Here is a 22306-nt window from a genome sequence, read left to right on the forward strand (position 1 = left end):
GCAGAATAGTGAGTGCAGCTCTGGAGTATAATACAGGATGTAACTCAGAATCAGTACTGGATCAGTAATGTAATGTATGTACACAGTGACTGCACCAGCAGAATAGTGAGTGCAGCTCTGGAGTATAATACAGGATGTAACTCAGGATCAGTAATGTATGTATATACACAGTGACTGCACCAGCAGAATAGTGAGTGCAGCTCTGGAGTATAAAACAGGATGTAACTCAGGATCAGTAATGTAATGTATGTACACAGTGACTGCACCAGCAGAATAGTGAGTGCAGCACTGGAGTATAATACAGGATGTAACTCAGGATCAGTAATGTATGTATGTACACAGTGACTGCACCAGCAAAATAGTGAGTGCAGCTCTGGGGTATAATACAGGATGTAACTCAGGATCAGTACAGGATCAGTAATGTAATGTATGTACACAGTGACTGCACCAGCAAAATAGTGAGTGCAGCTCTGGAGTATAATACAGGATGTAACTCAGGATCAGTACTGTAATGTATGTACACAGTGACTGCACCAGCAGAATAGTGAGTGCAGCTCTGGGGTATAATACAGGATGTAACTCAGGATCAGTACAGGATCAGTAATGTAATGTATGTACACAGTAACAGCACCAGCAGAATAGTGAGTGCAGCACTGGAGTATAATACAGGATGTAACCCAGAATCAGTAATGTATGTACACAGTGACTGCACCAGCAGTATAGTGAGTGCAGCTCTGGAGTATAATACAGGATGTAACTCAGGATCAGGACAGGATCAGTAATGTAATGTATGTACACAGTGACTGCACCAGCAGAATAGTGAGTGCAGCTCTGGAGTATAATACAGGATGTAACTCAGGATCAGTAATGTAATGTATGTACACAGTGACTGCACCAGCAGAATAGTGAGTGCAGCTCTGGAGTATAATACAGGATGTAACTCAGGATCGGTAATGTAATGTATGCACACAGTGACTGCACCAGCAGAATAGTGAGTGCAGCTCTGGAGTATAATACAGGATGTAACTCAGGATCAGTACAGGATCAGTAATGTAATGTATATACACAGTGACTGCACCAGCAGAATAGTGAGTGCTGCTCTGGAGTATAATACAGGATGTAACTCAGGATCAGTAAAGTAATGTATGTACACAGTGACTGCACCAGCAGAATAGTGAGTGCAGCTCTGGAGTATAATACAAGATGTAACTCAGGATCAGTACAAGATCAGTAATGTAATGTATGTACACAGTGACTACACCAGCAGAATAGTGAGTGCAGCTCTGGAGTATAATACAGGATGTAACTCAGGATCAGTACAAGATCAGTAAAGTAATGTATGTACACAGTGACTGCACCATCAGAATAGTGAGTGCAGCTCTGGAGTATAATACAAGATGTAACTCAGGATCAGTAATGTAATGTATGTACACAGTGACTGCACCAGCAGAATAGTGAGTGCAGCTCTGGAGTATAATACAGGATGTAACTCAGGATCAGTAATGTAATGTATGTACACAGTTACTTCACCAGCAGCATAGTGAGTGCAGCTCTGGAGTATAATATAGGATGTAACTCAGGATCAGTACAGGATTAGTAATGTAATGCATGTACACAGTGACTGCACCAGCAGAATAGTGAGTGCAGCTCTGGAGTATAATACAGGATGTAACTCAGGATCAGTACAGGATCAGTAATGTATGTACACAGTGACTGCACCAGCAGAATAGCGAGTGCAGCTCTGGAGTATAATACAGGATGTAACTCAGGATCAGTACAAGATCAGTAAAGTAATGTATGTACACAGTGACTGCACCATCAGAATAGTGAGGGCAGCTCTGGGGTATAATATAGGATGTAACTCAGGATCAGTAATGTAATGTATGTACACAGTGACTGCACCAGCAGAATAGTGAGTGCAGCTCTGGAGTATAATACAGGATGTAACTCAGGATCAGTAAGGTAATGTATGTACACAGTGACTGCACCAGCAGAATAGTGAGTGCAGCTCTGGAGTATAATACAGGATGTAACTCAGGATCAGTAAGGTAATGTATGTACACAGTGACTGCACCAGCAGAATAGTGAGTGCAGCTCTGGATTATAATACAGGAGGTAACTCAGGATCAGTAATGTAATGTATGTACACAGTGACTGCACCAGCAGAATAGTGAGTGCAGCTCTGGAGTATAATACAGGAGGTAACTCAGGATCAGTAATGTAATGTATGTACACAGTGACTGCACCAGCAGAATAGTGAGTGCAGCTCTGGGGTATAATACAGTAGGTAACTCAGGATCAGTAATGTAATGTATGTACACAGTGACTGCACCAGCAGAATAGTGAGTGCAGCTCTGGAGTATAATACAGGATGTAACTCAGAATCAGTACTGGATCAGTAATGTAATGTATGTACACAGTGACTGCACCAGCAGAATAGTGAGTGCAGCTCTGGAGTATAATACAGGATGTAACTCAGGATCAGTAATGTATGTATATACACAGTGACTGCACCAGCAGAATAGTGAGTGCAGCTCTGGAGTATAAAACAGGATGTAACTCAGGATCAGTAATGTAATGTATGTACACAGTGACTGCACCAGCAGAATAGTGAGTGCAGCACTGGAGTATAATACAGGATGTAACTCAGGATCAGTAATGTATGTATGTACACAGTGACTGCACCAGCAAAATAGTGAGTGCAGCTCTGGGGTATAATACAGGATGTAACTCAGGATCAGTACAGGATCAGTAATGTAATGTATGTACACAGTGACTGCACCAGCAAAATAGTGAGTGCAGCTCTGGAGTATAATACAGGATGTAACTCAGGATCAGTACTGTAATGTATGTACACAGTGACTGCACCAGCAGAATAGTGAGTGCAGCTCTGGGGTATAATACAGGATGTAACTCAGGATCAGTACAGGATCAGTAATGTAATGTATGTACACAGTAACAGCACCAGCAGAATAGTGAGTGCAGCACTGGAGTATAATACAGGATGTAACCCAGAATCAGTAATGTATGTACACAGTGACTGCACCAGCAGTATAGTGAGTGCAGCTCTGGAGTATAATACAGGATGTAACTCAGGATCAGGACAGGATCAGTAATGTAATGTATGTACACAGTGACTGCACCAGCAGAATAGTGAGTGCAGCTCTGGAGTATAATACAGGATGTAACTCAGGATCAGTAATGTAATGTATGTACACAGTGACTGCACCAGCAGAATAGTGAGTGCAGCTCTGGAGTATAATACAGGATGTAACTCAGGATCGGTAATGTAATGTATGCACACAGTGACTGCACCAGCAGAATAGTGAGTGCAGCTCTGGAGTATAATACAGGATGTAACTCAGGATCAGTACAGGATCAGTAATGTAATGTATATACACAGTGACTGCACCAGCAGAATAGTGAGTGCTGCTCTGGAGTATAATACAGGATGTAACTCAGGATCAGTAAAGTAATGTATGTACACAGTGACTGCACCAGCAGAATAGTGAGTGCAGCTCTGGAGTATAATACAAGATGTAACTCAGGATCAGTACAAGATCAGTAATGTAATGTATGTACACAGTGACTGCACCATCAGAATAGTGAGTGCAGCTCTGGAGTATAATACAAGATGTAACTCAGGATCAGTAATGTAATGTATGTACACAGTGACTGCACCAGCAGAATAGTGAGTGCAGCTCTGGAGTATAATACAGGATGTAACTCAGGATCAGTACAAGATCAGTAAAGTAATGTATGTACACAGTGACTGCACCAGCAGAATAGTGAGTGCAGCTCTGGAGTATAATACAGGATGTAACTCAGGATCAGTACAAGATCAGTAAAGTAATGTATGTACACAGTGACTGCACCATCAGAATAGTGAGTGCAGCTCTGGAGTATAATACAAGATGTAACTCAGGATCAGTAATGTAATGTATGTACACAGTGACTGCACCAGCAGAATAGTGAGTGCAGCTCTGGAGTATAATACAGGATGTAACTCAGGATCAGTAATGTAATGTACACAGTTACTTCACCAGCAGCATAGTGAGTGCAGCTCTGGAGTATAATATAGGATGTAACTCAGGATCAGTACAGGATTAGTAATGTAATGCATGTACACAGTGACTGCACCAGCAGAATAGTGAGTGCAGCTCTGGAGTATAATACAGGATGTAACTCAGGATCAGTACAGGATCAGTAATGTATGTACACAGTGACTGCACCAGCAGAATAGCGAGTGCAGCTCTGGAGTATAATACAGGATGTAACTCAGGATCAGTACAAGATCAGTAAAGTAATGTATGTACACAGTGACTGCACCATCAGAATAGTGAGGGCAGCTCTGGGGTATAATATAGGATGTAACTCAGGATCAGTAATGTAATGTATGTACACAGTGACTGCACCAGCAGAATAGTGAGTGCAGCTCTGGAGTATAATACAGGATGTAGCTCAAGATCAGTAATGTAATGTATGTACACAGTGACTGCACCAGCAGAATAGTGAGTGCAGCTCTGGAGTATAATACAAGATGTAACTCAGGATCAGTACAAGATCAGTAATGTAATATATGTACACAGTGACTACACCAGCAGAATAGTGAGTGCAGCTCTGGAGTATAATACAGGATGTAACTCAGGATCAGTACAAGATCAGTAAAGTAATGTATGTACACAGTGACTGCACCATCAGAATAGTGAGTGCAGCTCTGGAGTATAAAACAGGATGTAGCTCAAGATCAGTAATGTAATGTATGTACACAGCGACTGCACCAGCAGAATAGTGAGTGCAGCTCTGGAGTATAATACAGGATGTAACTCAGGATCAGGACAGGATCAGTAATGTAATGTATGTACACAGTGACTGCACCAGCAGAATAGTGAGTGCAGCTCTGGAGTATAATACAGGATGTAACTCAGGATCAGTAATGTAATGTATGTACACAGTGACTGCACCAGCAGAATAGTGAGTGCAGCTCTGGAGTATAATACAGGATGTAACTCAGGATCGGTAATGTAATGTATGCACACAGTGACTGCACCAGCAGAATAGTGAGTGCAGCTCTGGAGTATAATACAGGATGTAACTCAGGATCAGTACAGGATCAGTAATGTATGTACACAGTGACTGCACCAGCAGAATAGCGAGTGCAGCTCTGGAGTATAATACAGGATGTAACTCAGGATCAGTACAAGATCAGTAAAGTAATGTATGTACACAGTGACTGCACCATCAGAATAGTGAGTGCAGCTCTGGAGTATAATACAAGATGTAACTCAGGATCAGTAAAGTAATGTATGTACACAGTGACTGCACCAGCAGAATAGTGAGTGCAGCTCTGGAGTATAATACAAGATGTAACTCAGGATCAGTACAAGATCAGTAATGTAATGTATGTACACAGTGACTACACCAGCAGAATAGTGAGTGCAGCTCTGGAGTATAATACAGGATGTAACTCAGGATCAGTACAAGATCAGTAAAGTAATGTATGTACACAGTGACTGCACCATCAGAATAGTGAGGGCAGCTCTGGGGTATAATATAGGATGTAACTCAGGATCAGTAATGTAATGTATGTACACAGTGACTGCACCAGCAGAATAGTGAGTGCAGCTCTGGAGTATAATACAGGATGTAGCTCAAGATCAGTAATGTAATGTATGTACACAGTGACTGCACCAGCAGAATAGTGAGTGCAGCTCTGGAGTATAATACAAGATGTAACTCAGGATCAGTACAAGATCAGTAATGTAATATATGTACACAGTGACTACACCAGCAGAATAGTGAGTGCAGCTCTGGAGTATAATACAGGATGTAACTCAGGATCAGTAAAGTAATGTATGTACACAGTGACTGCACCATCAGAATAGTGAGTGCAGCTCTGGAGTATAAAACAGGATGTAGCTCAAGATCAGTAATGTAATGTATGTACACAGCGACTGCACCAGCAGAATAGTGAGTGCAGCTCTGGAGTATAATACAGGATGTAACTCAGGATCAGTACAGGATCAGTAATGTAATGTATATACACAGTGACTGCACCAGCAGAATAGTGAGTGCTGCTCTGGAGTATAATACAGGATGTAACTCAGGATCAGTAAAGTAATGTATGTACACAGTGACTGCACCAGCAGAAAAGTGAGTGCAGCTCTGGAGTATAATACAAGATGTAACTCAGGATCAGTACAAAATCAGTAATGTAATGTATGTACACAGTGACTACACCAGCAGAATAGTGAGTGCAGCTCTGGAGTATAATACAGGATGTAACTCAGGATCAGTACAAGATCAGTAAAGTAATGTATGTACACAGTGACTGCACCATCAGAATAGTGAGTGCAGCTCTGGAGTATAATACAAGATGTAACTCCGGATCAGTAATGTAATATATGCACACAGTGAATGCACCAGCAGAATAGTGAGTGCAGCTCTGGAGTATAATACAGGATGTAACTCAGAATCAGTACTGGATCAGTAAGGTAATGTAATGTATGTACACAGTGACTGCACCATCAGAATAGTGAGTGCAGCTCTGGAGTATAATACAAGATGTAAATCAGGATCAGTAATGTAATGTATGTACACAGTGACTCCACCAGCAGAATAGTGAGTGCAGCTCTGGAGTATAATACAGGATGTAACTCAGGATCAGTAATGTAATATATGTAACAGTGACTGCACCAGCAGAATAGTGAGTGCAGCTCTGGAGTATAATACAGGATGTAACTCAGAATCAGTACTGGATCAGTAATGTAATGTATGTACACAGTGACTGCACCAGCAGAATAGTGAGTGCAGCTCTGGAGTATAAAACAGGATGTAACTCAGGATCAGTACAGGATCAGTAATGTAATGTATGTACACAGTGACTGCACCAGCAGAATAGTGAGTGCAGCACTGGAGTATAATACAGGATGTAACTCAGGATCAGTAATGTATGTATATACACAGTGACTGCACCAGCAAAATAGTGAGTGCAGCTCTGGGGTATAATACAGGATGTAACTCAGGATCAGTACAGGATCAGTAATGTATGTACACAGTGACTGCACCAGCAAAATAGTGAGTGCAGCTCTGGAGTATAATACAGGATGTAACTCAGGATCAGTACTGTAATGTATGTACACAGTGACTGCACCAGCAGAATAGTGAGTGCAGCTCTGGGGTATAATACAGGATGTAACTCAGGATCAGTACTGTAATGTATGTACACAGTGACTGCACCAGCAGAATAGTGAGTGCAGCTCTGGAGTATAATACAGCATGTAACTCAGAATCAGTAATGTACTGTATGTACACAGTGACTGCACCAGCAGAATAGTGAGTGCAGCTCTGGGGTATAATACAGGATGTAACTCAGGATCAGTACAGGATCAGTAATGTAATGTATGTAAACAGTAACAGCACCAGCAGAATAGTGAGTGCAGCACTGGAGTATAATACAGGATGTAACCCAGAATCAGTAATGTATGTACACAGTGACTGCACCAGCAGAATAGTGAGTGCAGCTCTGGAGTATAATACAGGATGTAACTCAGGATCAGGACAGGATCAGTAATGTAATGTATGTACACAGTGACTGCACCAGCAGAATAGTGAGTGCAGCTCTGGAGTATAATACAGGATGTAACTCAGGATCAGTAATGTAATGTATGTACACAGTGACTGCACCAGCAGAATAGTGAGTGCAGCTCTGGAGTATAATACAGGATGTAACTCAGGATCGGTAATGTAATGTATGCACACAGTGACTGCACCAGCAGAATAGTGAGTGCAGCTCTGGAGTATAATACAGGATGTAACTCAGGATCAGTAATGTAATGCATATACACAGTGACTGCACCAGCAGAATAGTGAGTGCTGCTCTGGAGTATAATACAGGATGTAACTCAGGATCAGTAAAGTAATGTATGTACACAGTGACTGCACCAGCAGAATAGTGAGTGCAGCTCTGGAGTATAATACAAGATGTAACTCAGGATCAGTACAAGATCAGTAATGTAATGTATGTACACAGTGACTACACCAGCAGAATAGTGAGTGCAGCTCTGGAGTATAATACAGGATGTAACTCAGGATCAGTACAAGATCAGTAAAGTAATGTATGTACACAGTGACTGCACCATCAGAATAGTGAGTGCAGCTCTGGAGTATAATACAAGATGTAACTCAGGATCAGTAATGTAATGTATGTACACAGTGACTGCACCAGCAGAATAGTGAGTGCAGCTCTGGAGTATAATACAGGATGTAACTCAGGATCCGTAATGTAATGTATGTACACAGTTACTTCACCAGCAGCATAGTGAGTGCAGCTCTGGAGTATAATATAGGATGTAACTCAGGATCAGTACAGGATTAGTAATGTAATGCATGTACACAGTGACTGCACCAGCAGAATAGTGAGTGCAGCTCTGGAGTATAATACAGGATGTAACTCAGGATCAGTACAGGATCAGTAATGTATGTACACAGTGACTGCACCAGCAGAATAGCGAGTGCAGCTCTGGAGTATAATACAGGATGTAACTCAGGATCAGTACAAGATCAGTAAAGTAATGTATGTACACAGTGACTGCACCATCAGAATAGTGAGGGCAGCTCTGGGGTATAATATAGGATGTAACTCAGGATCAGTAATGTAATGTATGTACACAGTGACTGCACCAGCAGAATAGTGAGTGCAGCTCTGGAGTATAATACAGGATGTAGCTCAAGATCAGTAATGTAATGTATGTACACAGTGACTGCACCAGCAGAATAGTGAGTGCAGCTCTGGAGTATAATACAAGATGTAACTCAGGATCAGTACAAGATCAGTAATGTAATATATGTACACAGTGACTACACCAGCAGAATAGTGAGTGCAGCTCTGGAGTATAATACAGGATGTAACTCAGGATCAGTACAAGATCAGTAAAGTAATGTATGTACACAGTGACTGCACCATCAGAATAGTGAGTGCAGCTCTGGAGTATAAAACAGGATGTAGCTCAAGATCAGTAATGTAATGTATGTACACAGCGACTGCACCAGCAGAATAGTGAGTGCAGCTCTGGAGTATAATACAGGATGTAACTCAGGATCAGGACAGGATCAGTAATGTAATGTATGTACACAGTGACTGCACCAGCAGAATAGTGAGTGCAGCTCTGGAGTATAATACAGGATGTAACTCAGGATCAGTAATGTAATGTATGTACACAGTGACTGCACCAGCAGAATAGTGAGTGCAGCTCTGGAGTATAATACAGGATGTAACTCAGGATCGGTAATGTAATGTATGCACACAGTGACTGCACCAGCAGAATAGTGAGTGCAGCTCTGGAGTATAATACAGGATGTAACTCAGGATCAGTACAGGATCAGTAATGTATGTACACAGTGACTGCACCAGCAGAATAGCGAGTGCAGCTCTGGAGTATAATACAGGATGTAACTCAGGATCAGTACAAGATCAGTAAAGTAATGTATGTACACAGTGACTGCACCATCAGAATAGTGAGTGCAGCTCTGGAGTATAATACAAGATGTAACTCAGGATCAGTAAAGTAATGTATGTACACAGTGACTGCACCAGCAGAATAGTGAGTGCAGCTCTGGAGTATAATACAAGATGTAACTCAGGATCAGTACAAGATCAGTAATGTAATGTATGTACACAGTGACTACACCAGCAGAATAGTGAGTGCAGCTCTGGAGTATAATACAGGATGTAACTCAGGATCAGTACAAGATCAGTTAAGTAATGTATGTACACAGTGACTGCACCATCAGAATAGTGAGGGCAGCTCTGGGGTATAATATAGGATGTAACTCAGGATCAGTAATGTAATGTATGTACACAGTGACTGCACCAGCAGAATAGTGAGTGCAGCTCTGGAGTATAATACAGGATGTAGCTCAAGATCAGTAATGTAATGTATGTACACAGTGACTGCACCAGCAGAATAGTGAGTGCAGCTCTGGAGTATAATACAAGATGTAACTCAGGATCAGTACAAGATCAGTAATGTAATATATGTACACAGTGACTACACCAGCAGAATAGTGAGTGCAGCTCTGGAGTATAATACAGGATGTAACTCAGGATCAGTACAAGATCAGTAAAGTAATGTATGTACACAGTGACTGCACCATCAGAATAGTGAGTGCAGCTCTGGAGTATAAAACAGGATGTAGCTCAAGATCAGTAATGTAATGTATGTACACAGCGACTGCACCAGCAGAATAGTGAGTGCAGCTCTGGAGTATAATACAGGATGTAACTCAGGATCAGTACAGGATCAGTAATGTAATGTATATACACAGTGACTGCACCAGCAGAATAGTGAGTGCTGCTCTGGAGTATAATACAGGATGTAACTCAGGATCAGTACAAGATCAGTAAAGTAATGTATGTACACAGTGACTGCACCATCAGAATAGTGAGTGCAGCTCTGGAGTATAATACAAGATGTAACTCCGGATCAGTAATGTAATGTATGCACACAGTGAATGCACCAGCAGAATAGTGAGTGCAGCTCTGGAGTATAATACAGGATGTAACTCAGGATCAGTAATGTAATATATGTAACAGTGACTGCACCAGCAGAAAAGTGAGTGCAGCTCTGGAGTATAATACAGGATGTAACTCAGAATCAGTACTGGATCAGTAAGGTAATGTAATGTATGTACACAGTGACTGCACCAGCAGAATAGTGAGTGCAGCTCTGGAGTATAAAACAGGATGTAACTCAGGATCAGTAATGTAATGTATGTACACAGTGACTCCACCAGCAGAATAGTGAGTGCAGCTCTGGAGTATAATACAGGATGTAACTCAGGATCAGTAATGTAATATATGTAACAGTGACTGCACCAGCAGAATAGTGAGTGCAGCTCTGGAGTATAATACAGGATGTAACTCAGAATCAGTACTGGATCAGTAATGTAATGTATGTACACAGTGACTGCACCAGCAGAATAGTGAGTGCAGCTCTGGAGTATAAAACAGGATGTAACTCAGGATCAGTACAGGATCAGTAATGTAATGTATGTACACAGTGACTGCACCAGCAGAATAGTGAGTGCAGCACTGGAGTATAATACAGGATGTAACTCAGGATCAGTAATGTATGTATGTACACAGTGACTGCACCAGCAAAATAGTGAGTGCAGCTCTGGGGTATAATACAGGATGTAACTCAGGATCAGTACAGGATCAGTAATGTAATGTATGTACACAGTGACTGCACCAGCAAAATAGTGAGTGCAGCTCTGGAGTATAATACAGGATGTAACTCAGGATCAGTACTGTAATGTATGTACACAGTGACTGCACCAGCAGAATAGTGAGTGCAGCTCTGGGGTATAATACAGGATGTAACTCAGGATCAGTACTGTAATGTATGTACACAGTGACTGCACCAGCAGAATAGTGAGTGCAGCTCTGGAGTATAATACAGCATGTAACTCAGAATCAGTAATGTACTGTATGTACACAGTGACTGCACCAGCAGAATAGTGAGTGCAGCTCTGGGGTATAATACAGGATGTAACTCAGGATCAGTACAGGATCAGTAATGTAATGTATGTAAACAGTAACAGCACCAGCAGAATAGTGAGTGCAGCACTGGAGTATAATACAGGATGTAACCCAGAATCAGTAATGTATGTACACAGTGACTGCACCAGCAGAATAGTGAGTGCAGCTCTGGAGTATAATACAGGATGTAACTCAGGATCAGGACAGGATCAGTAATGTAATGTATGTACACAGTGACTGCACCAGCAGAATAGTGAGTGCAGCTCTGGAGTATAATACAGGATGTAACTCAGGATCAGTAATGTAATGTATGTACACAGTGACTGCACCAGCAGAATAGTGAGTGCAGCTCTGGAGTATAATACAGGATGTAACTCAGGATCGGTAATGTAATGTATGCACACAGTGACTGCACCAGCAGAATAGTGAGTGCAGCTCTGGAGTATAATACAGGATGTAACTCAGGATCAGTAATGTAATGTATATACACAGTGACTGCACCAGCAGAATAGTGAGTGCTGCTCTGGAGTATAATACAGGATGTAACTCAGGATCAGTAAAGTAATGTATGTACACAGTGACTGCACCAGCAGAATAGTGAGTGCAGCTCTGGAGTATAATACAAGATGTAACTCAGGATCAGTACAAGATCAGTAATGTAATGTATGTACACAGTGACTACACCAGCAGAATAGTGAGTGCAGCTCTGGAGTATAATACAGGATGTAACTCAGGATCAGTACAAGATCAGTAAAGTAATGTATGTACACAGTGACTGCACCATCAGAATAGTGAGTGCAGCTCTGGAGTATAATACAAGATGTAACTCAGGATCAGTAATGTAATGTATGCACACAGTGACTGCGCCATCAGAATAGTGAGTGCAGCTCTGGAGTATAATACAGGATGTAACTCAGGATCAGTACAGGATCAGTAATGTAATGTATGTACACAGTGACTGCACCAGCAGAATAGTGAGTGCAGCTCTGGAGTATAATACAGGATGTAACTCAGGATCAGTAATGTAATGTATGTACACAGTGACTGCACCAGCAGAATAGTGAGTGCAGCTCTGGAGTATAATACAGGATGTAACTCAGGATCAGTAATGTAATGTATGTACACAGTGACTTCACCAGCAGCATAGTGAGTGCAGCTCTGGAGTATAATAAAGGATGTAACTCAGGATCAGTACAGGATTAGTAATGTAATGCATGTACACAGTGACTGCACCAGCAGAATAGTGAGTGCAGCTCTGGAGTATAATACAGGATGTAACTCAGGATCAGTACAGGATCAGTAATGTATGTACACAGTGACTGCACCAGCAGAATAGTGAGTGCAGCTCTGGAGTATAATACAGGATGTAACTCAGGATCAGTAATGTAATGTATGTACACAGTGACTGCACCAGCAGAAAAGTGAGTGCAGCTCTGGAGTATAATACAAGATGTAACTCAGGATCAGTACAAGATCAGTAATGTAATGTATGTACACAGTGACTACACCAGCAGAATAGTGAGTGCAGCTCTGGAGTATAATACAGGATGTAACTCAGGATCAGTACAAGATCAGTAAAGTAATGTATGTACACAGTGACTGCACCATCAGAATAGTGAGTGCAGCTCTGGAGTATAATACAAGATGTAACTCAGGATCAGTAATGTAATGTATGCACACAGTGACTGCGCCATCAGAATAGTGAGTGCAGCTCTGGAGTATAATACAGGATGTAACTCAGGATCAGTACAGGATCAGTAATGTAATGTATGTACACAGTGACTGCACCAGCAGAATAGTGAGTGCAGCTCTGGAGTATAATACAGGATGTAACTCCGGATCAGTAATGTAATGTATGTACACAGTGACTGCACCAGCGGAATAGTGAGTGCAGCTCTGGAGGATAATACAGGATGTAACTCAGGATCAGTAATGTAATGTATGTACACAATGACTGCACCAGCGGAATAGTGAGTGCAGCTCTGGGGTATAATACAGGATGTAACTCAGGATCAGTACAGGATCAGTAATGTAATGTATGTACACAGTGACTGCACCAGCAGAATAGTGAGTGCAGCTCTGGAGTATAATACAGGATGTAACTCAGGATCAGTAATGTAATGTATGTCTACAGTGACTTCACCAGCAGCATAGTGAGTGCAGCTCTGGAGTATAATACAGGATGTAACTCAGGATCAGTACAGGATTAGTAATGTAATGCATGTACACAGTGACTGCACCAGCAGAATAGTGAGTGCAGCTCTGGAGTATAATACAAGATGTAACTCAGGATCAGTACAAAATCAGTAATGTAATGTATGTACACAGTGACTGCACCAGCAGAATAGTGAGTGCAGCTCTGGAGTATAATACAGGATGTAGCTCAAGATCAGTAATGTAATGTATGTACACAGTGACTGCACCAGCAGAATAGTGAGTGCAGCTCTGGAGTATAATACAAGATGTAACTCAGGATCAGTACAAGATCAGTAATGTAATGTATGTACACAGTGACTACACCAGCAGAATAGTGAGTGCAGCTCTGGAGTATAATACAGGATGTAACTCAGGATCAGTACAAGATCAGTAAAGTAATGTATGTACACAGTGACTGCACCATCAGAATAGTGAGTGCAGCTCTGGAGTATAATACAAGATGTAACTCAGGATCAGTAATGTAATGTATGTACACAGTGACTGCGCCATCAGAATAGTGAGTGCAGCTCTGGAGTATAATACAGGATGTAACTCAGGATCAGTACAGGATCAGTAATGTAATGTATGTACACAGTGACTGCACCAGCAGAATAGTGAGTGCAGCTCTGGAGTATAATACAGGATGTAACTCAGGATCAGTACATGATCAGTAATGTAATGTATGTACACAGTGACTGCACCAGCAGAATAGTGAGTGCAGCTCTGGAGTATAATACAGGATGTAATTCAGGATCAGTAATGTAATGTATGTACACGGTGACTGCACCAGCGGAATAGTGAGTGCAGCTCTGGAGTATAATACAGGATGTAACTCAGGATCAGTACAGGATCAGTAATGTAATGTATGTACACAGTGACTGCACCAGCAGAATAGTGAGTGCAGCTCTGGAGTATAATACAGGATGTAACTCAGGATCAGTAATGTAATGTATGTCCACAGTGACTGCACCACCAGAATAGTGAGTGCAGCTCTGGAGTATAATACAGGATGTAACTCAGGATCAGTAATGTAATGTATGTACACAGTGACTTCACCAGCAGCATAGTGAGTGCAGCTCTGGAGTATAATACAGGATGTAACTCAGGATCAGTACAGGATTAGTAATGTAATGCATGTACACAGTGACTGCACCAGCAGAATAGTGAGTACAGCTCTGGAGTATAATACAGGATGTAACTCAGGATCAGTACAGGATCAGTAATGTATGTACACAGTGACTGCTCCAGCAGCATAGTGAGTGCAGCTCTGGAGTATAATACAGGATGTAACTCAGGATCAGTACAGGATCAGTAATGTATGTACACAGTGACTTCACCAGCAGCATAGTGAGTGCAGCTCTGGAGTATAATACAGGATGTAACTCAGGATCAGTACAGGATTAGTAATGTAATGCATGTACACAGTGACAGCACCAGCAGAATAGTGAGTGCAGCTCTGGAGTATAATACAGGATGTAACTCAGGATCAGTAATGTAATGTATGTACACAGTGACTGCACCAGCAGAATAGTGAGTGCAGCTCTGAAGTATAATACAGGATGTAACTCAGGATCAGTACAGGATCAGTAATGTAATGTATATACACAATGACTGCACCAGCAGAATAGTGAGTGCTGCTCTGGAGTATAATACAGGATGTAACTCAGGATCAGTAAAGTAATGTATGTACACAGTGACTGCACCAGCAGAATAGTGAGTGCAGCTCTGGAGTATAATACAAGATGTAACTCAGGATCCGTACAAGATCAGTAATGTAATGTTTGTACACAGTGACTACACCAGCAGAATAGTGAGTGCAGCTCTGGAGTATAATACAGGATGTAACTCAGGATCAGTACAAGATCAGTAAAGTAATGTATGTACACAGTGACTGCACCATCAGAATAGTGAGTGCAGCTCTGGAGTATAATACAAGATGTAACTCAGGATCAGTACAAAATCAGTAATGTAATGTATGTACACAGTGAGTGCACCAGCAGAATAGTGAGTGCAGCTCTGGAGTATAATACAGGATGTAGCTCAAGATCAGTAATGTAATGTATGTACACAGTGACTGCACCAGCAGAATAGTGAGTGCAGCTCTGGAGTATAATACAGGATTTAACTCAGGATCAGTAATGTAATGTATGTACACAGTGACTGCACCAGCAGAATAGTGAGTGCAGCTCTGGAGTATAATACAGGATGTAACTCAGGATCAGTACAAGATCAGTAATGTAATGTATGTACACAGTGACTGCACCAGCAGAATAGTGAGTGCAGCTCTGGAGTATAATACAGGATGTAACTCAGGATCAGTAATGTAATGTATGTCTACAGTGAGTGCACCAGCAGAATAGTGAGTGCAGCTCTGGGGTATAATACAGGATGTAACTCAGGATCAGTACAGGATCAGTAATGTAATGTATGTACACAGTGACTGCACCAGCAGAATAGTGAGTGCAGCTCTGGAGTATAATACAGGATGTAACTCAGGATCAGTAATGTAATGTATGTCTACAGTGAGTGCACCAGCAGAATAGTGAGTGCAGCTCTGGGGTATAATACAGGATGTAACTCAGGATCAGTAATGTAATGTATGTACACAGTGACTGCACCAGCAGAATAGTGAGTGCAGCTCTGGGGTATAATACAGGATGTAACTCAGGATCAGTACAGGATCAGTAATGTAATGTATGTACACAGTGACTGCACCAGCAGAATAGTGAGTGCAGCTCTGGGGTATAATACAGGATGTAGCTCAGGATCAGTACAGGATCAGTAATGTAATGTATGTACACAGTGACTGCACCAGCAGAATCGTGAGTGCAGCTCTGGGGTATAATACAGGATGTAACTCAGGATCAGTAATGTAATGTATGTACACAGTGACTGCACCAGCAGAATAATGAGTGCAGCTCTGGAGTATAATACAGGATGTAACTCAGGATCAGTAATGTAATGTATGTACACAGTGACTGCACCAGCAGAATAGTGAGTGCAGCTCTGGAGTATAATACAGGATGTAGCTCAGGATCAGTACAGGATCAGTAATGTAATGTATGTACACAGTGACTGCACCAGCAGAATAGCGAGTGCAGCTCTGGGGTATAATACAGGATGTAACTCAGGATCAGTAATGTAATGTATGTACACAGTGACTGCACCAGCAGAATAGTGAGTGCAGCTCTGGGGTATAATACAGGATGTAACTCCGGATCAGTAATGTAATGTATGTACACAGTGACTGCACCAGCAGAATAGTGAGTGCAGCTCTGGGGTATAATACAGGATGTAACTCAGGATCAGTAATGTATACTCAATGGAAACACAGTTTATAATTAAATGTTTATATCAACTTCTATTCATTGATAGACAAAACCCTATAAAACATGTTGTCTGATCTCCGATAGTTTCTGTGCAGATGCTGTGGCTATTTTCACATGAAAAGAACGCAGGTTAAGCGTTTGAAACGCGTTGCTGTATCCACCTTTATATGGAATCCATTTTACTTGAATAAAAATTATTTTTTTGCAAATTTACGAAGCTGGAATTTGCTCTTCTTCAATTTTGCTACAAGTGGTCCCTTGATTTCCGCGCTCCAGGACACCTGAGCCTGGGTGAGCTGGTGTGCCTTTACTTTATATTGCTATTTTTACATGTGAAAGAGAGTATTACTCTTGTGATCAGTTTTTAAAACCACAAGCAAAATAGTCACTATATGTGAACAAGGCCCATGGGGGGGGGGGTGGAAATACATCGGAGCTCTCATGTCAGAACACTGGTTACCTGGGATCAAAAACTGCACAGAAACACAAAGAAGTAAAATCGGATAAAGAAGAATCATTTCAGAACTTTTGCCGCCTTTAACCCCTTCACTCCCGAGCCTGTTTTCACTTTCCCGACTAAGCCAAATTTTACAATTCTGACCAGTGTCACTTCAGATAATAACTCTGGAACGCTTCAACGGATCCCACTGATTCGGAGATTGTTTTTTCGAGACACATCGTACTTTATGTTAGTGCTAACCTTAGGCTGATATTTTTTGCTTTTGCTTGAAAAAAAAATATCGGAACTTTGAAACTTAAACTTTTAAGCCCTTAAACCAGAGTTATATTATACAGATGATTTAATAAACAACATTTCCCACGTGTCTACTTCACATAACGCATCATTTTTGAAAGATATTTTTTTTGTTACGAAGTTAGAAGGGTTAAAAATATATCATAACATTTGAAGGGACTTCATTTGGGGTTGGTCTAAATGACAGAAAAGACCCAAAAGTGACACCATTCTAAAAACTGCAACCCTCAAAATGCTCAAAACCACATTCAAGAAATTTAATTAACCCTACAGGCGCTTCACAGGAATTAAAGCAATGTGGAAGGAAAAAAATTAACGTTTTTACTTTTTACCACAAAAAAGTTGATTTTAGCCCTAAATTTTGCTTTTTCACAAGGGAGACAACAGGAGAAAATGGACCGTACAATTTTTTGTGCGATTTCTCACAAGTACGCCGATACCCCATATGTGGGGGAAAACTACTGTTTGGGCGCACAACAGGGCTCGCAAGGGACGGAGAGCCATCTGTCTTTTTGAATGCAAAAATGTCTGGAATCAAGAGCAGACACGATGTCATGTTTGGAGAGCTCTTGATCTGTTTAAACAGTGGAAACACCCCACAAGTGACCCCATTTTGCAAACTAGACCCCTCAAGGAATTTACCTAGATGTGTGGTGTTAACCGTCAACCCACAGGTACTTCATAGAAGTTTATAACGTACAACCATTAAGATAAAAAAAAATTACATTTTTCCCACAAAAATGTTTTTTAGCCATAATTTTTTATTTTAACAAGGGTAAACAGGATAAAATGGACCCCAAAATGTGTTGTACAATTTCTCCTGAGTACACCAATACCCCAGATGTGAGGGAAAACTACTGTTTGGGCGCACAGCAAGATTCAGAAGGGAAGGAGCGCCAACTTGAATTCTGGAGCTCAATTTCGTCTGGAACAGACTGCGGTTGCCATGTCATGTTTGATCAGCCCCTGACATTTCAAAACAGCAGAAACCCCCACAAGTGACCCCATTTTGGAAATTACACCTCTCGAGGAATTCATTTAGGAGTGTAGTGAGCATTTTTAAACCTCAGGAGATTCACAGAATTGTATAACATTAGGCAGAGTAAATGGAAAATTATTTTTTTTTTTCCACTAAAATGTTGCTTTGGCCACAAGTTTTTAATTTTCAAAAGGGATAATAGGAGAAAATGGACCATACAATTTGTTGTGCAATTTCTTCTGAGTACGCCAATACCTAGTTTTGAGGCACAGTGCAAAGCTCAGAAGAGAAGAAGCGCCATATTATAGTGCAGACTTTAATGTTATGGTTTGATGGTGCCATGACATATTGGTAGAGCCCCTGAAGTGCCAAAACAGCAGAGGCCCCATAAGAGATCCCATTTTACAAACTAGATATCTCACTGAATTCACCTAGTGGCCTTTGTACTACCAGTAATGTGGAAGCCCCCTGTGAGGAGCTGCCCACTTACTAAAGACTATGATACTTTTCCAGCAACGGACCACCATTTTTGTCAATATTATTATTGTGTTTTATTAGTGATTTACTTGTTATGTTTTATATAGTTCTGTTAACTTGTCAGTATGTGCACTAGATTCACTTGTAAAATGTAGAGCATTCCACTAATCTGTATCTCAGGATATCTGTATCTCAGGATATCTGTATCTCAGGATATCTGTATCTCAGGAGTATCTAACCATTGTTCCAACAGCCAATAATCTCATTATGTGTGTGTAGATTGTAGACACAGTGGAGCAATCACCACAGGGGGTCTTTCATGCAGTCTCAGATGAAGGCTTCTAGAATATTCTTCATTGTTTTTAGCCAACAGTAAATGCTTAAGGGGGACGGTGATCACTTCTGACCTGGGAGAGGACTGATCCCAGGGAAAGAAAGGACAGACATGTTTTAGTCAGAGTTGTGTGGACGTTTTGAAGAAAGAGGATGAAGACCATGGACTTGGAAGGATGGATGGATAAACATGTTATCCTTATGGATTATGTCGCTTGGATTTAAACTTTATTGAAGGACTGCTGCTACTGGATATCTGTGCTTTCATCGATTTATCTGCCGTCCAGAGGATCATGGACTGTGGCTACAGACTATACTGGCTGGAGATACGAAATCTGTGGGCCAACCAAAAGTTTGGAGACAGTGAGTACGGCCTTATACAAAGCCAGTGGAACTACTGAACGCAGATTGGGAACTTGAGGACTGAGAGATATGTATTTTGGCCATTTACCTGGAATTGCTTTATTACCATGGCTGTGATCAATAAAATATTGTTGCATTATTAACCTGCCTAGGTGATTACTTACAACCCACAACCTCAGATCTTTACACCCCCTATACTTACATTGACAGATGACGGACCTGAGTGGGGACTTTTTTTGTGCATTGAGTTGAAGCTTTTATTGGGAACATTTTACATAACATTTGGGATCACATTTATCCTGTGCTCTATGCTGAGCACTACTATCGGGGTTTCCATATAAATCTCCGAGTGACGTGATACAGATGAATCTCCAGAGGGATCCATTTACTATAATGAGACAGCAGAGTTACTCTGGACTCTGTTCAGGCCTCTTTCTGGCAACTTCTTTTCAGAGTTGCAAAAAACTGTGGATGACCGCACTTTTGTGCATGCCTAAAAAGACAGACACCGCCGGACCATAGGCCAGACTGCGTCCACAGTGCCTTCATCTGCCTCATTACAGGGAATCTTCCATCTGGGTTTCAAATATTTCAGAGATTTACACAGAAACCCGGGTGCAAGTGCTCAGAGCAGAGCGCAGGATAAATGTGCGCGGAGCCTTACTGCAATCTTTGGGAGGTAAAAGGAACAAATCAACAGCAGGTGAAGAATTGGTTTTAGCTATTTTTTACGCTGTTCCTCATGCGGCATAAGTAATTAAGCGATATTATTTTTCGTGGCGGTGCGATTACAGCGATGCCAGATTTATATCGGGTTTATATGTTTGGCAGCTGTCACACTAAAAGGCGCTTTTAATTACAAAACAAAGCTTTTGCTTCGCCATATTTTGAGAGCTATAATTTTTACATATTTTGGCTGACAGAGTTATGTGAGTGATTTATGCAAGACGAGTTGACGTTTTTATTGGTACCATTTTCGGACACATAACATTTGTTGGTCGCTTTCTATTCTGATTTTTGGGAGGCAGAATGAACAAAATTCAGGAATTGTTTTTTTTGAGGTTTTTTTATGCTTTTCACTGTGTGGTAAAAGTGATAAGGTAGCTTTATTATTCGGGTCAGTACAATTACAGTGGTAACACATTTATACTGGTTTTTTTTTTATGTTTTGGCGCTTTTACACAATAAAAACTATTACTTTATAGAAAAAATAATTATTTTTGCATCGCTTTATTATGAGAGCTATAACTTTTTTATTTTTCCGCTGATGGTGCTGTAAGGCGGCTTTTTTTTTGTGGCACATGATGTTTTCAGACAATCCATATTTAATTTACATTTGACTTTTTGATCACGTTTTATTACACCTTTTTGGAGGTATGATGAAAAAGCATCTTTTTTTGTCATGTTATTATTATTTTTTTGTTATTTTTTTTTACAGAGTTCATTGAAATAGTGGGACAGTTTTATAGGATGGGTTGTTCTGGAAACAGTGATAAATAAAAAAATACACATATTAGGTATGTAAAAAAAAACAACAAATGTATTTATAGGATTAATATTGTTTTAATTTTGCTGCTCATTTATTTTATGATTTTTTTAAAGATTTTTCCAATTTTTTAAAACTTTTTTACTTAGTCCCTCTAACTTATATTTCTCTGATCACTGGTATAATGCATTGCAATACACCTTCACTGTAAAGCATTATACCTGTCAGTGTTACAATGACAGAAGTCTGTTAGACCATGCTCTCAGCTTCACACCCAATTCAGGTTGTCTGGGCTTGGATTTGCCCATTCCAGAACTGTGATCTTCTGGTGAATCCATTCTGTTGGTGATTTGGAATTCGCTTAGAGTCATTGCAAAATTGCCTGATATTTGGAACTGTTAATAATTCCCTTTATTGTGACTGAAGAAGCCCCAGTTTTTGCTGCCAAAAAAAATCTACAAAGCACCATACTGCCTCCACCATACCTCACTGAGGGTATGATGTTATTTTGGTGATGCACAATGTTGGCTTTACACCTTTTGGAACTATGGCCAAAAAGTTCAACCACGGTCTCATCAGACCATAACACAATTTTCCCACTTGCTTTTAGCAGACGTGATGAAGGTTTTAGCAAAACATAGCCGAGTCTAGGTGTTTTTCTGGGTAATAATAGGCTTCCATCTGGCCATCCAAATTCTACAGGCCGAACACATGAAGAATACGGGGAGATTGAAGTCACATGCAGTACACAACCAGGACTGGCCAGAAATTCATGCAGCTCCTTTATTGTTGATGTCAGCCTCTATGTAGCCTCCCAGACCAATTTTCTTTTGGTCTTTTCATAAAT

At 40.9% G+C, this 22306-nt stretch overlaps 1 protein-coding gene across 1 annotated transcript in view; it reads right to left on the reverse strand.

Annotated features, from left to right (window-relative positions):
• Nucleotides 1–22306, reverse strand: part of ELP3 (elongator acetyltransferase complex subunit 3) — a 260655-nt gene that overhangs the window by 170837 nt on the left and 67512 nt on the right. The window lies entirely within an intron of this gene.

The sequence above is a fragment of the Phyllobates terribilis genome, unplaced genomic scaffold (assembly GCF_046119375.1).
Source record: "Phyllobates terribilis strain yellow unplaced genomic scaffold, ASM4611937v1 Scaffold_3__8_contigs__length_932513732, whole genome shotgun sequence".
NCBI lineage: Eukaryota > Metazoa > Chordata > Amphibia > Anura > Dendrobatidae > Phyllobates > Phyllobates terribilis.